Below are 12,131 nucleotides of genomic sequence, written 5' to 3'. Positions count from 1 at the left end.
TGCCTTTGGATACAGCATTTTTTCCAAAAAAATGGAAAAATATGAGCAGGGACTCAGGGAATTGAAAGACAATATGAAGCGCACAAATTTTGTGTTGTGGGTGTCCCAGAAGGAGAAGAGAAGGGAAAACGAGGAGAAAAACTAATGGAGGAAATTATCACTGAAAATTTCCCAACTCTTATGAAAGACTTAAAATTACAGATCCAAGAAGTGCAGCACACCCCAAAGAGAATAAATCCAAATAGGCATTCTCCAAGACACTTACTAGTTAGAATGTCAGAGGTCAAAGAGAAAGAGAGGATCTTGAAAGCAGCAAGAGAAAAACAATCCATCACATACAAGGGAAACCCAATAAGACTATGTGTAGATTTCTCAGCAGAAACCATGGAGGCAAGAAGACAGTGGGATGATATATTTAAATTACTAAAAGAGAAAAACTGCCAACCAAGACTTCTATATCCAGCAAAATTGTCCTTCAAAAATGAGGGAGAAATTAAAACATTTTCAGACAAAAAGTCACTGAGAGAAATTGTGACTAAGAGACCAGCTCTGCAAGAAATACTAAAGGGAGCACTAGAGTCAGATACAAAAAGACAGAAGAGAGAAGTGTGGAGAAGAGTGTAGAAAGAAGGAAAATCAGATATGATATATATAATACAAAAGGCAAAATGGTAGAGGAAAGTATTACCCAAACAGTAATAAGACTAAATGTTAATGGACTGAATTCCCCAATCAAAAGACATAGACTGGCAGAATGGATTAAAAAACAGGATCCTTCTATATGCTGTCTACAGGAAACACATCTTAGACCCAAAGATAAACATAGGTTGAAAGTGAAAGGTTGGGAAAAGATATTTCATGCAAATAACAACCAGAAAAGAGCAGGAGTGGCTATACTAATATCCAACAAGTTAGACTTCAAATGTAAAACAGTTAAAAGAGACAAAGAAGGATACTATCTACTAATAAAAGGAACAATTAAACAAGAAGACATAACAATCATAAATATTTACACACCAAATCAGAATGCCCCAAAATACGTGAGGAATACACTACAAATACTGAAAAGGGAAATAGACACATCTACCATAATAGTTGGAGACTTCAATTCCCCACTCTCATCAATGGACAGAACATCTAGACAGAGGATCAATAAAGAAACAGAGAATTTGAATATTACAATAAATGAGCTAGACTTAACAGACATTTATAGGACATTACACCCCACAACAGCAGGATACACCTTTTTCTCAAGTGCTCATGGATCATTCTCAAAGATAGACCATATGCTGAGTCACAAAGCAAGTCTCAACAAATTTAAAAAGATTGAAATCATACACAACACTTTCTCAGATCATAAAGGAATGAAGTTGGAAATCAACAATAGGCAGAGTGCCAGAAAATTCACAAATATGTGGAGGCTCAACAACACACTCTTAAACAACCAGTGGGTCAAGGAAGAAATTATAAGGGAAATTAGTAAATATCTCAAGGCGAATGAAAATGAAAACACAACATATCAAAACCTATGGGACGCAGCAAAGGCAGTGCTAAGAGGGGAATTTATTGCCCTAAATGCCTATATCAAAAAAGAAGAAAGGGTAAAAATTCGGGAATTAACTGTCCACTTGGAAGAACTGGGGAAAGATCAGCAAACTTAACCCCAAAGCAAGCAAAAGGAAAGAAGTAACAAAGACTAGAGCAGAAATAAATGAAATTGAGAACACGAAAATGATAGAGAAAATCAATAAAACCAGAAGTTGGTTCTATGAGAACATCAACAAGATTGATGGGCCCTTAGCAAGACTGACAAAAAGAAGAAAAGAGAGGACGCAAATAAATAAGATCAGAAATGGAAGAGGAGACATAACCACTGACCTCACAGAAATAAAGGAGGTAATAACAGGATACTATGAACAACTCTATGCTAATAAATACAACAATGTAGATGAAATGGACAAGTTACTAGAAAGGCATGAACAACCAACTTTGACTCAAGAAGAAATAGATGACCTCAACAAACCAATCACAAGTAAAGAAATTGAATCAGTCATTAAAAAGCTTCCCAAAAAGAAAAGTCCAGGACCAGACGGCTTCATATGTGAATTCTACCAAACATTCAATAAAGAATTAGTACCAACCCTGCTCAAACTCTTCAAAAAATTTGAAGTGGAGGGAAAGCTACCTAATTCATTCTATGAAGCCAACATCACCCTCATACCAAAACCAGGCAAAGATATTACAAAAAAAGAAAACTACAGACCAATCTCTCTAATGAATACAGATGTAAAAATCCTCAATAAAATTCTAGCAAATCGTATCCAACAACACATTAAAAGAATTATACATCATGACCAAGTAGGATTCATCCCAGGTATGCAAGGATGGTTCAACATAAAAAAATCAATTAATGTAATACACCATTTCAACAAATCAAAGCAGAAGAATCACATGATCATCTCAATTGATGCAGAGAAGGCATTTGACAAGATTCAACATCCTTTCCTGTTGAAAACACTTCAAAGGATAGGAATACAAGGGAACTTCCTTAAAATGGTAGAGGGAATATATGAAAAACCCACAGCTAATAGCATCCTCAATGGGGAAAAATTGAAAACTTTCCCCCTAAGATCAGGAACAAGACAAGGATGTCCATTATCACCACTGTTATTCAACATCGTGTTGGAGGTTCTAGCCAGAGCAATTAGACAAGAAAAACAAATACAAGGCATCAAAATTGGAAAGGAAGAAGTAAAACTATCACTGTTAGCAGATGATATGATACTATACGTCAAAAACCCTGAAAAATCCACAGCAAAACTACTAGAGCTAATAAATGAGTACAGCAAAGTAGCAGGTTACAAGATCAACATTCAAAAATCAGTAGTGTTTCTATACACTAGCAACGAACAAGCTGAGGGGGAAATCAAGAAACGAATCCCATTTACAATTGCAACTAAAAGAATAAAATACTTAGGAATAAATTTAACTAAAGAGACAAAAGACCTGTACAAAGAAAACTGCAAAAAACTGTTAAAAGAAATCACAGAAGACCTAAATAGATGGAAGGGCATACCGTGTTCATGGATTGGAAGACTAAATATAGTTAAGATGTCAATCCTACCTAAATTGATTTACAGATTCAACGCAATACCAATCAAAATCCCAACAACTTATTTTTCAGAAATAGAAAAACCAATAAGCAAATTTATCTGGAAGGGCAGGGTGCCCCGAATTGCTAAAAGTATCTTGAGGAAAAAAAACGAAGCTGGAGGTCTCACGCTGCCTGACTTTAAGGCATATTATGAAGCCACAGTCGTCAAAACAGCAAGGTATTGGCATAAAGATAGATATATCGACCAATGGAATTGAATAGAGTGCTCAGATATAGACCCTCTCATCTATGGACATTTGATCTTTGATAAGGCAGTCAAGCCAATTCACCTGGGACGGAACCGTCTCTTCAATAAATGGTGCCTAGAGAACTGGATATCCATATGCAAAAGAATGAAAGAGGACCCGTATCTCACACCCTATACAAAGGTTAACTCAAAATGGATCAAAGATCTAAACATTAGGTCTAAGACCATAAAACAGAGGAAAATGTAGGGAGATATCTTATGAGTCTTACAATTGGAGGCGGTTTTATGGACCTTAAACCTAAAGCAAGAGCACTGAAGAAAGAAATAAATAACTGGGAGCTCCTAAAAATTAAACACTTTTGTGCATCAAAGAACTTCATCAAGAAAGTAGAAAGAGCCTACACAATGGGAGACAATATTTGGAAACAACATATCAGATAAAGGTCTAGTATCCAGAATTTATAAAGAGATTGTTCAACTCAACAACAAAAAGACAGCCAATCCAATTACAAAATTGGAAAAATACTTGAAAAGACACCTCTCAGAAGAGGAAATACAAATGGCCAAAAGGCACATGAAGAGATGCTCAATGTCCCTGACCATTAGAGAAATGCAAATCAAAACCACAATGAGATATCATCTCACACCCACCAGAGTGGCCATTATCAACAAAACAGAAAATGACAAGTGCTGGAGAGGATGTGGAGAAAGAGGCACACTTACCACTGTTGGTGGGAATGTCAAATGGTGCAACCACTGTGGAACGCAGTTTGGCGTTTCCTCAAAAAGCTGAATATAGATTTGCCATATGACCCAGCAATACCACTGCTAGGTATCTACTCAGAGGACTTAAGGGCAAAGACACAAACGGACATTTGCACACCAATGTTTATAGCATCATTATTTACAATTCCAAAGAGATGGAAACAGCCAAAACGTCCATCAACAGATGAGTGGGTAAACAAGCTGTGGTATATACATACGATGGAATATTTGCAGCTTTAAGCAGAATAAACTTATGAAGCATGTAATAACATGGATGGACCTAGAGAACATTATGCTGAGTGAGACTAGCCAAAAACTAAAGGACAAATACTGTATGGTCCCACTGATGTGAACCGACATTACAGAATAATCTTGGAATATGTCATTCATAACAGAGACCATCAGGAGATAGAAACAGGGTAAGATAATGGGTAATTGGAGCTGAAGGGATACAGACTGTGCAACAAGACTGGATACAAAAACTCAGAAATGGACAGCACAATACTACCTAATTGTAATGTAATTATGTTAAAAAACTGAATGAAGCTGCATCTGAGGTATAGTTTTTTTGTTTAATTTTTTATATATTTTTTTTTCTCTCTATTATCATTTTCTTTCTTTTTCTGCTGTCTTTCTATTTCTTTTTCTAAATCGATGCAAATGTACTAAGAAATGATGAATATGCATCTATGTGATGATGTTAAGAATTACTGATTGTATATGTAGAATGGAATGATTTCTAAATGTTGTGTTAGTTAATTTTTTTAATTAATAAAAAAAAAAAGTTACCATCTGTTTTAGTTTGTTAAAGCTGCCAGAATGCAATATACCAGAAATGGATTAGCTTTTAAAAAGGGAATTTATTAAGTTGCAAGTTATATCACGGCCTTAGTATACACTAAGACTGTGGAAATCTCCAAATGAAGGCACCCAGAGAAAGATGCCCTAACTCCAAAGATAGGGCAGATTCAGGCTTTCTCACTCAGCTGGGAAGCCACATGGGGATATCTGCTAGCTTTCTCTCCCAATTTCTTGTTTCATGAATCTCCCCTGAGGGTGTTTTCTTTCTTCATCTCCAAAGCTCTCTGGCTGTGTGGGCTCTGTTGGTGCTGAGCTTTTTCCAAAATGGTTCCCTCTTAAAGAGCTTCCACCTTGAATGGGTGGGGACACATCTCCATGGAAACCATCTAATCAAAAGTTACCATTCATGGAAATAATAAAAAAAATCCCACCCAGCAATATTGAATGAGGATGAAAGGACATGGCTTTTCTGGGTACACAACAGATTCAAACCAGCACACCATCTATAACTGTTCTTTTTAGCCTGATGGACTCCCTTTAGTATTTCTTGTAGGGCAAGTCTGGTGGCAACACATTCTCTCAGTTTTATCTGTAAATATCTTAATTTATCCTTTACCTTCAAAGGATTGTTTTGTTGGAAATAGAAATTTTTTTGACAGTCATTTTCATTGAACATTCTGAAGGAGTCATCTACTTCTGGCCCTCATGGTTTCTATGGAGAAGACAGTTTGTTAAGCTTTTTTTTTTCCACATGGGCAGGCACCGGGAATCGAACCTGGGTCCTCTGGCATGGCAGGCAAGCATTCTTGCCTGTTGAGCCACCGTGGCCTGCCCTTGTTAAGCTTTTTGAGGATCCCTTGAATATAACAAGTTGTCTTGCTCTTGCTGCTTTCAAGATTTTCTTTTTCACTTTGACTTTCATCAATTTGACTAGGACGTATCTAGATGTCAGTCTCTGCGAGTTTATTCTATGTAGGGCCATCGAGCTTCTTGAATTGTACATTAGTATTTTTAATCAAATTTGGGAATTTTTCTTATTTCTTCAAATACTTTTTCTTCTCCTTTCCCTTTCTCTTTTCCTTTTGAGGCTTCAAGTATACATTGGTATACTTGATGGTATACTACAAATCTCTGAGGCTCCATTTATTCATTTTTTTTTTCCTTTTGCTTCTCAGAGTGGATACTATCTATTTACCTAAATCCAAGTTTCTGGATTTATTCTTGTACCATCTCAAGTCTGTTGAGTTCTTTAGTGAATTTTTCATTTAAATTATTAAACTTTTCAACTTCATAGTTTCTATTTGATTCTTTAAAAATAAATTCTATTTCTTTATTAATATTCTCTTTCATAAGACATCATTGCCATATTTTTTATTTAATTCTCTTCACATGGTCTATTTTAGTCCTTTCAACATGTTTATAATAGCTGATTGAAAGTGTTTATCTGCTAAGTCCAAAATCTGGGCCCTCTCAGAGACATTTTCTGTCGGCTGCTTCTTTTCCTTCATATGTGGCACACTTTCCTTTTACTTTGTGTCTCATAATTTTTTTTTTCATTTTTAAAAAAGGAAGTTCATTGGTTTTTAAATGGCTCAAATTGCAAATAAATGAATTGGGTAGTGGCATCAGCCTAAGACATATGATGCATCTTGTCAGTTGGCTTCACAGCACCTCAGTACCCAGGAGAGGAAAGGTCTCAAAGCAAAGTCACAATGTTAGTGGTTAGGACCCCTGGTTAAATAAGACTGCAGTGAGTAAAGATTGACATAGATGGGCCAACTGGGCCAGCATTACGTCAGTGACTTCAATTCTGCACATGGCATAGTCTATGAAAAATATGAAATGAAAGATGTACATCTCAAACCCATTAAGGACAAATATTTAACACAACAAGCCAGATATATTTAAAGAGTTGAGTTCCTAAAATCCCTATTTTTGTTAACTTTACATACACACCTGATACCTGAAATGCCTGAACATATCTTTGATCTGCTGAAACTAAGACCGAACAAAAAGAAAGCAAAACTTTGTTAATCAACTATCCTAGCCCCAAATCAGAGAGGGAGGGAAAAAAAGATCTGACTGTGGTATATTTCCAAGTTATGTTAATTGTGTACCCAAATAGAGTGCTAGAATTCTCCAGTGGGAACACCATACAATGGTGACACTGCACGCAGGCCTCAGGTTTTGTCTGTGCATGCCAAACATATTTTCTGCATTATACGTGGGTTTGACTGCTAGGTATTAACTCTAGGAAAATGTAGCAACTGTGTTCTACATTTTGAACACAGACTGAAAATATTCCTACTAACTCCCATATTGCCAAACTGTTTAGAAATTTGGAAATTAATGGGTAGCAAGCATGAATATCTCCCCAAAGTGTTCTAGTGCAAAATGCATGAGCACTACTGACATTTTTTTCCTGTGCCCTGCTCCAAGGAGATTAAAACTTAACACTTACATGCTCACCACTTGCACGAAGGGAGTTCCAGAGACCAGCAGCTTAAAGAAAAAGAGGTTCACTGGAGCTGAATCCTCATACAGTCTAAAATGACCTTACGAGAACATGCTGGCCCTTCATTTTAAACTATGGTATAGTTTATTAAAAGCAATCAAGGAGCTCTGGAATCTCATTTTCAAGAACCAGAGTATGGCATACATTTTAAATTTTGGACTGACTGTCCTTAGCAGACAGTTATTTCTCAAGAATCTTCTTTACAAAAGCTGTACTCCATACTAGGCATATATTTTCTCATCAGAATATAAGTGTAATAGGCCCCTGGAGCCAGTGAAAAGAAACCCAGAATGATGCACCCAGCTGTTTTTCAGTTTTTAAATTACGGCATATTCAAAAATTTCCATGTATAAGTTTACACCACTTTTGTAAGTTAATTACCAGGTAATTAGTGCAGGTTCACAGATGAATTACTCTCAATTTAACTATATGCAATAACCATGCCAATCACTTTTTCATCTACATTTGCATAACAATGGTTAAAAAAGTGGTACAGTTTAACTAACATGTTCACAATTGTCATTTTTTCAAGGCAGTAGAAGACCAAAACATTTTAAAATGATAAAAAAATTTAAGTTTTATAATAAATCAGAGGAAGTAGCCTTTCCTCATTTCCTCATCTCTTTTTATTTAACAGTTCAGGAAAGATTGCCCTCAAAACACAAGCTCACATGCTACATTCAGTACCCTGATAAATGTAGGAATTATGAAAGAAGCTGAACTTTGCTTCTTGGTGAAGCCACATTAATTTCTTTAAGTAAATTTGACTTTCAGTGCAGTTCCAATTCATGCTTTTAGTGATACATAACAATTTCCAAATTGTTAAAATAATTTCAGTCAATTGAACCTTCAATGGCAATGCTTATTATAAATTATCTTTATTAGTATGATCAAGATAAGAAAGGAGTTTGGGCTTTGATTATAAAATGCAGCATCTTTCTCTGATTCTCTTGGCTAAACTTTTCTTCTTCTTTCCATTCTTTTCCTTGCTGTCCTCCATCTTTCTGGCTCGAATTTCCGTCATTAAATAAAAAAATACCTTGTCAACATTAGCTTGCGTTTTAGCAGATGTTTCCACATAGTTAACATTCCACTGATCAGTTCTGTTTTTTGCCTCTTCTACAGAAACCTGCCTTTTATCTTCTAAATCTGATTTGTTACCAACCAGCAGAAATGGAACATTTTCATCTTCTTTTACTCCTAAAATCTGCTCCCTGAAGTCAGCTGTGGCTGCAAAGGATTCCACTTCTGTAATAGAGAAAACACAGAGGAAACCCTCCCCACTTCGGAAGTAGTTGTCCCTAATTGCAGCATAGTCCTCCTGTCCAGCAGTATCTAAGATATCAATCTGGACTTCCTCTCCATCCAGTACTACCTTTTTCCGATAGCTGTCTGCTTTGGTAGGCTCATAATCCTCCACAAACTCATCATACATGAACTGTAGAGTCAGAGCAGACTTCCCCACACCACCACTGCCCACCATGATGACTTTGTGTAAGGCCAAAGAATTCTGACCCTTCGGCTTATTTGTGGCCATTTTGTGTGCAGAGTTTTCACCAAAGGATTAAGAAGAATCTGGCTTCGGAAGCCGCGGCTGCGCTGGCTCGGACCGGAGTGAGCTGGGCGGGTGTTCTCTGGGTGGCTCCGCGCCAGGAAGCAGCAGGAGTACGACCCGCGTCGGCGGAGCCTGGGCGGCAGGAGGAGGTGGAGGATGAGGAGGATCGAGACTCGCCGCTCTCAGGAGATCCACCCTCCTCCTGGCCGCTCTGCAGCAGCCGCCGCAGATCTCATAATTTTTTGTTGTTGTGAAAGGTGGACTTTTAGATAAAATTCTGAAACTACTTTGATATTGGATTCCTCTACCACCCCCACGGTTTGTCATGATTGCTGTTTTTCTTTAGTTGTTGTTTTTTGTGTTATGCTTATTTTCCTGTACTAATTCTGTAGATCTTGCACTCTCTGCATGTATGGCTACTGAGTTCTCTGCTAGCTTTTTTTTAGTTCTTAATTAATTTAAAATTTTTAAGCCTGGCTTCTGAGGGGCCCCACTTGAGTCAGAAAATGTCAGTGGTCAATCAATACTTGATTAGGAAGTTTCCTTAAATGCCTTGCTTAACACTTTCCATCTTTTCCCAAAGGGTATGTGTGAGAAGGTACACCTTCATACTTCAGGCAGTTTACAAAGGCAGCCTTAGCTTTCAATTCCTTCTTGTGCAGAGCATCAAAGTTAGCCAGAACTGAGTGACTGATGTCTTTTCTTTCCCTTAGTCTTTCCTGGACATTCACACAACCTTGCATATGTATGCAGCCTCTTAGATCCATAGGGATATATTAGAGCTTTTCAAAGTTCCCTGTGGTCATCTAATTCTCTCTGATTCCCAGTAAGGCATTTTTTTTTTTTTTGCCCCCAAGTGACATCACAGCCTTAGGAAGCTGAGAAGTTGCTAGCAGTTTGCTATTGTTTCAGGAATGCCCTGGGTAAGACCTTCAGCCCTATCTTAGTGGCCTCTCCCCATTGTGCTGATCTTTGAGTCAAATCAAATACCCATCATGCTCAGAATAGAGATTTTCCAGGGTGTTGCAAGTTTAAATAAAATATTGACTGTCTTGTGGGGATGGTGCTTTTAACAGAGTTCCTAAGATCAGTCAGAGTCTCTGTTTTCTGTGATGCTGGGGCATTTGGCTACCACTCCAATGAGCTGGGAATGGAGGGGCCATGGGAATAGCTCTAACCAAAATAAAGTGTCACCAACTCTGCTGTCTTGGTGAGGTTCAGTAGTTTTTCTTCAATAGACCATTTTCAGATCATTCTGTAGCTTTGGTTAATTACCAGATTTCTGAAATGGTTGATTTTAATTACTTTGTCCATATTTTCATTGTTTTAGAGTGAGTGAGAGAGTTCACCAAGGTCCTCAGTATGCCATTCCAGCTTTCATTTAATTTTAACTTTCCCAACAACACTTTGGGGTGGGGATTATTTCTATCTTCTCCTGGCAGATGAGGAAACTGAGCTCATAGGTTCAGTAACTTCCTAAGGCCACACAGTATGTAGTGAAGTCAGGATTTTGACCCAGGTAACACCCTAGAACTTTTATCTAGCTAATTTCTTTTTCCCCAGGTAATTTCCTAGATAACTTCATGTCATTCAAGTTTTTCAAGTCTCACCCAGTCAGTGAGGTCTACCTTGACCAACCTGCTTAATACTACCTCCCTTCTCCTTGCTGTCTGCATTTTAATTTTCCCTTCTTTCTGCAAGAGGATACAGGCAGTAAACCTAATAATGCTGTGGTATATTTCAAAACGATATGCTGATGGGGGAAAGAAGTAGAGCTGGTACAGGCCTAAGAGGGCAGTAATCTTTGTCTGTTGATTTTTCCTGCTCTAGAGTCTGAAAGAATGTCTTTATTCAATAAATGTTTGTTGACTGTCTACAGATTCCCAACTCTAAAACCTAAGTTAGGGTAGGATTGGACTTGAATACTCATCTGTCTTTTTCTGAGCCCAGGATCTTAACACTAAGCACTGTGATTGCCCCAAAACATGACATCCTACCTACCCCTGGCACTATCAGGTTTGCCTCACCCCAGGTGAAATAGCATTTATTCCCATTCACCAATCTTCTTTCTGCGTATATCTCATTGGTACTAACTGGATCATATGGTCAGCCCTGAACCCATCACTGGTTGATTCTATCATGACTGGGTTATTAAGATGGTGGGGGCAGGGGGTGGATTTTCTGCAGGCCTGTTTCAAAGGTCCAGGATAGGAGTTTTAATTGCCAGACTTCACACTTGAGGGTGTTTGGGTTAGATTAGAATATTTCTATGCTTGTGGAGTGTAGGAGGCTTCTGGAAGCAAGATGAGGGAGTACTGGGCTGAGAATTAGGGAACTCTCTTCCACTTACCCTGCTGTGTGACCTAGGGAAACTCTTGCCCTCTCTGGACCTCAGGGAAAGGGTTAGGTGGGGTGATGTCTAAGGTCCCTGACCACCTCTGCCTCTAATTGATCTAAAGAAAGAAGACACAAAGGAAATCCTGTCATTTGCAGAAATCAAATAAAAAGCTCACTTAAGAGGGAAAGCTCTTTTCCTAACTTGTTTTCATATATATCAGTGAGCATGCCAGCCACCAATTTTTCTTCTCTTTCAAAGATCGCATTTCAGGGTACGATGTTGGTGATGATGATGGTGATAATTAATAAACATAATGTAGCTATGGGGAACAAAATAATTGAAAACATATATTTGAGAAATCACTTTCTAGAGGTTTGCTTCAGTCTTTTTGAATGGGATTGCACTGACTAGTTGTGAGGCCTTAGGTAAGTTCTTGTCCTGTTCTGGGCCTCAGTTTCCCCTTCTGATATGTGAGGGTATTGGGCTAAGCTAATGGTTCTGAAAGTGTAGTCCCTGGACCAGAAGCACAGGTATCGCTTTGGGGGCTTGTTAGACATGCAAATTCTTGGGGCCCACCTTGACCTTCTGTATCAGACACTTCAAGGGGGAGACCAGCCATCTGGTCTTAATGAGCCCCCCAGCCAACTATGATATACCCTAATCTCTAAATTCCACTGAACTAGATGATCTCTAGGTCTTCCAGCCATGTTTGCTTTATTAGTTCTATGGATGAAATTAACTTGATGTGGGATTCTCAGAGAGAAGGATGAAAACTGAGGGCGAGGGCCTTTCTTG

General features: G+C 38.1%; 1 pseudogene; it reads right to left on the bottom strand.

Annotated features, from left to right (window-relative positions):
• Positions 1–8,339: 8,339 nt before the first annotated feature.
• Positions 8,340–8,980, bottom strand: LOC143664543 (ras-related protein Ral-A pseudogene; annotated as a pseudogene).
• Between the last annotated feature and the right edge of the window lie 3,151 nt (positions 8,981–12,131).

Source organism: Tamandua tetradactyla, chromosome 20 (assembly GCF_023851605.1).
Source record: "Tamandua tetradactyla isolate mTamTet1 chromosome 20, mTamTet1.pri, whole genome shotgun sequence".
Taxonomy (NCBI): domain Eukaryota; kingdom Metazoa; phylum Chordata; class Mammalia; order Pilosa; family Myrmecophagidae; genus Tamandua; species Tamandua tetradactyla.
This window is presented reverse-complemented; position numbering and strand designations above follow the sequence as displayed.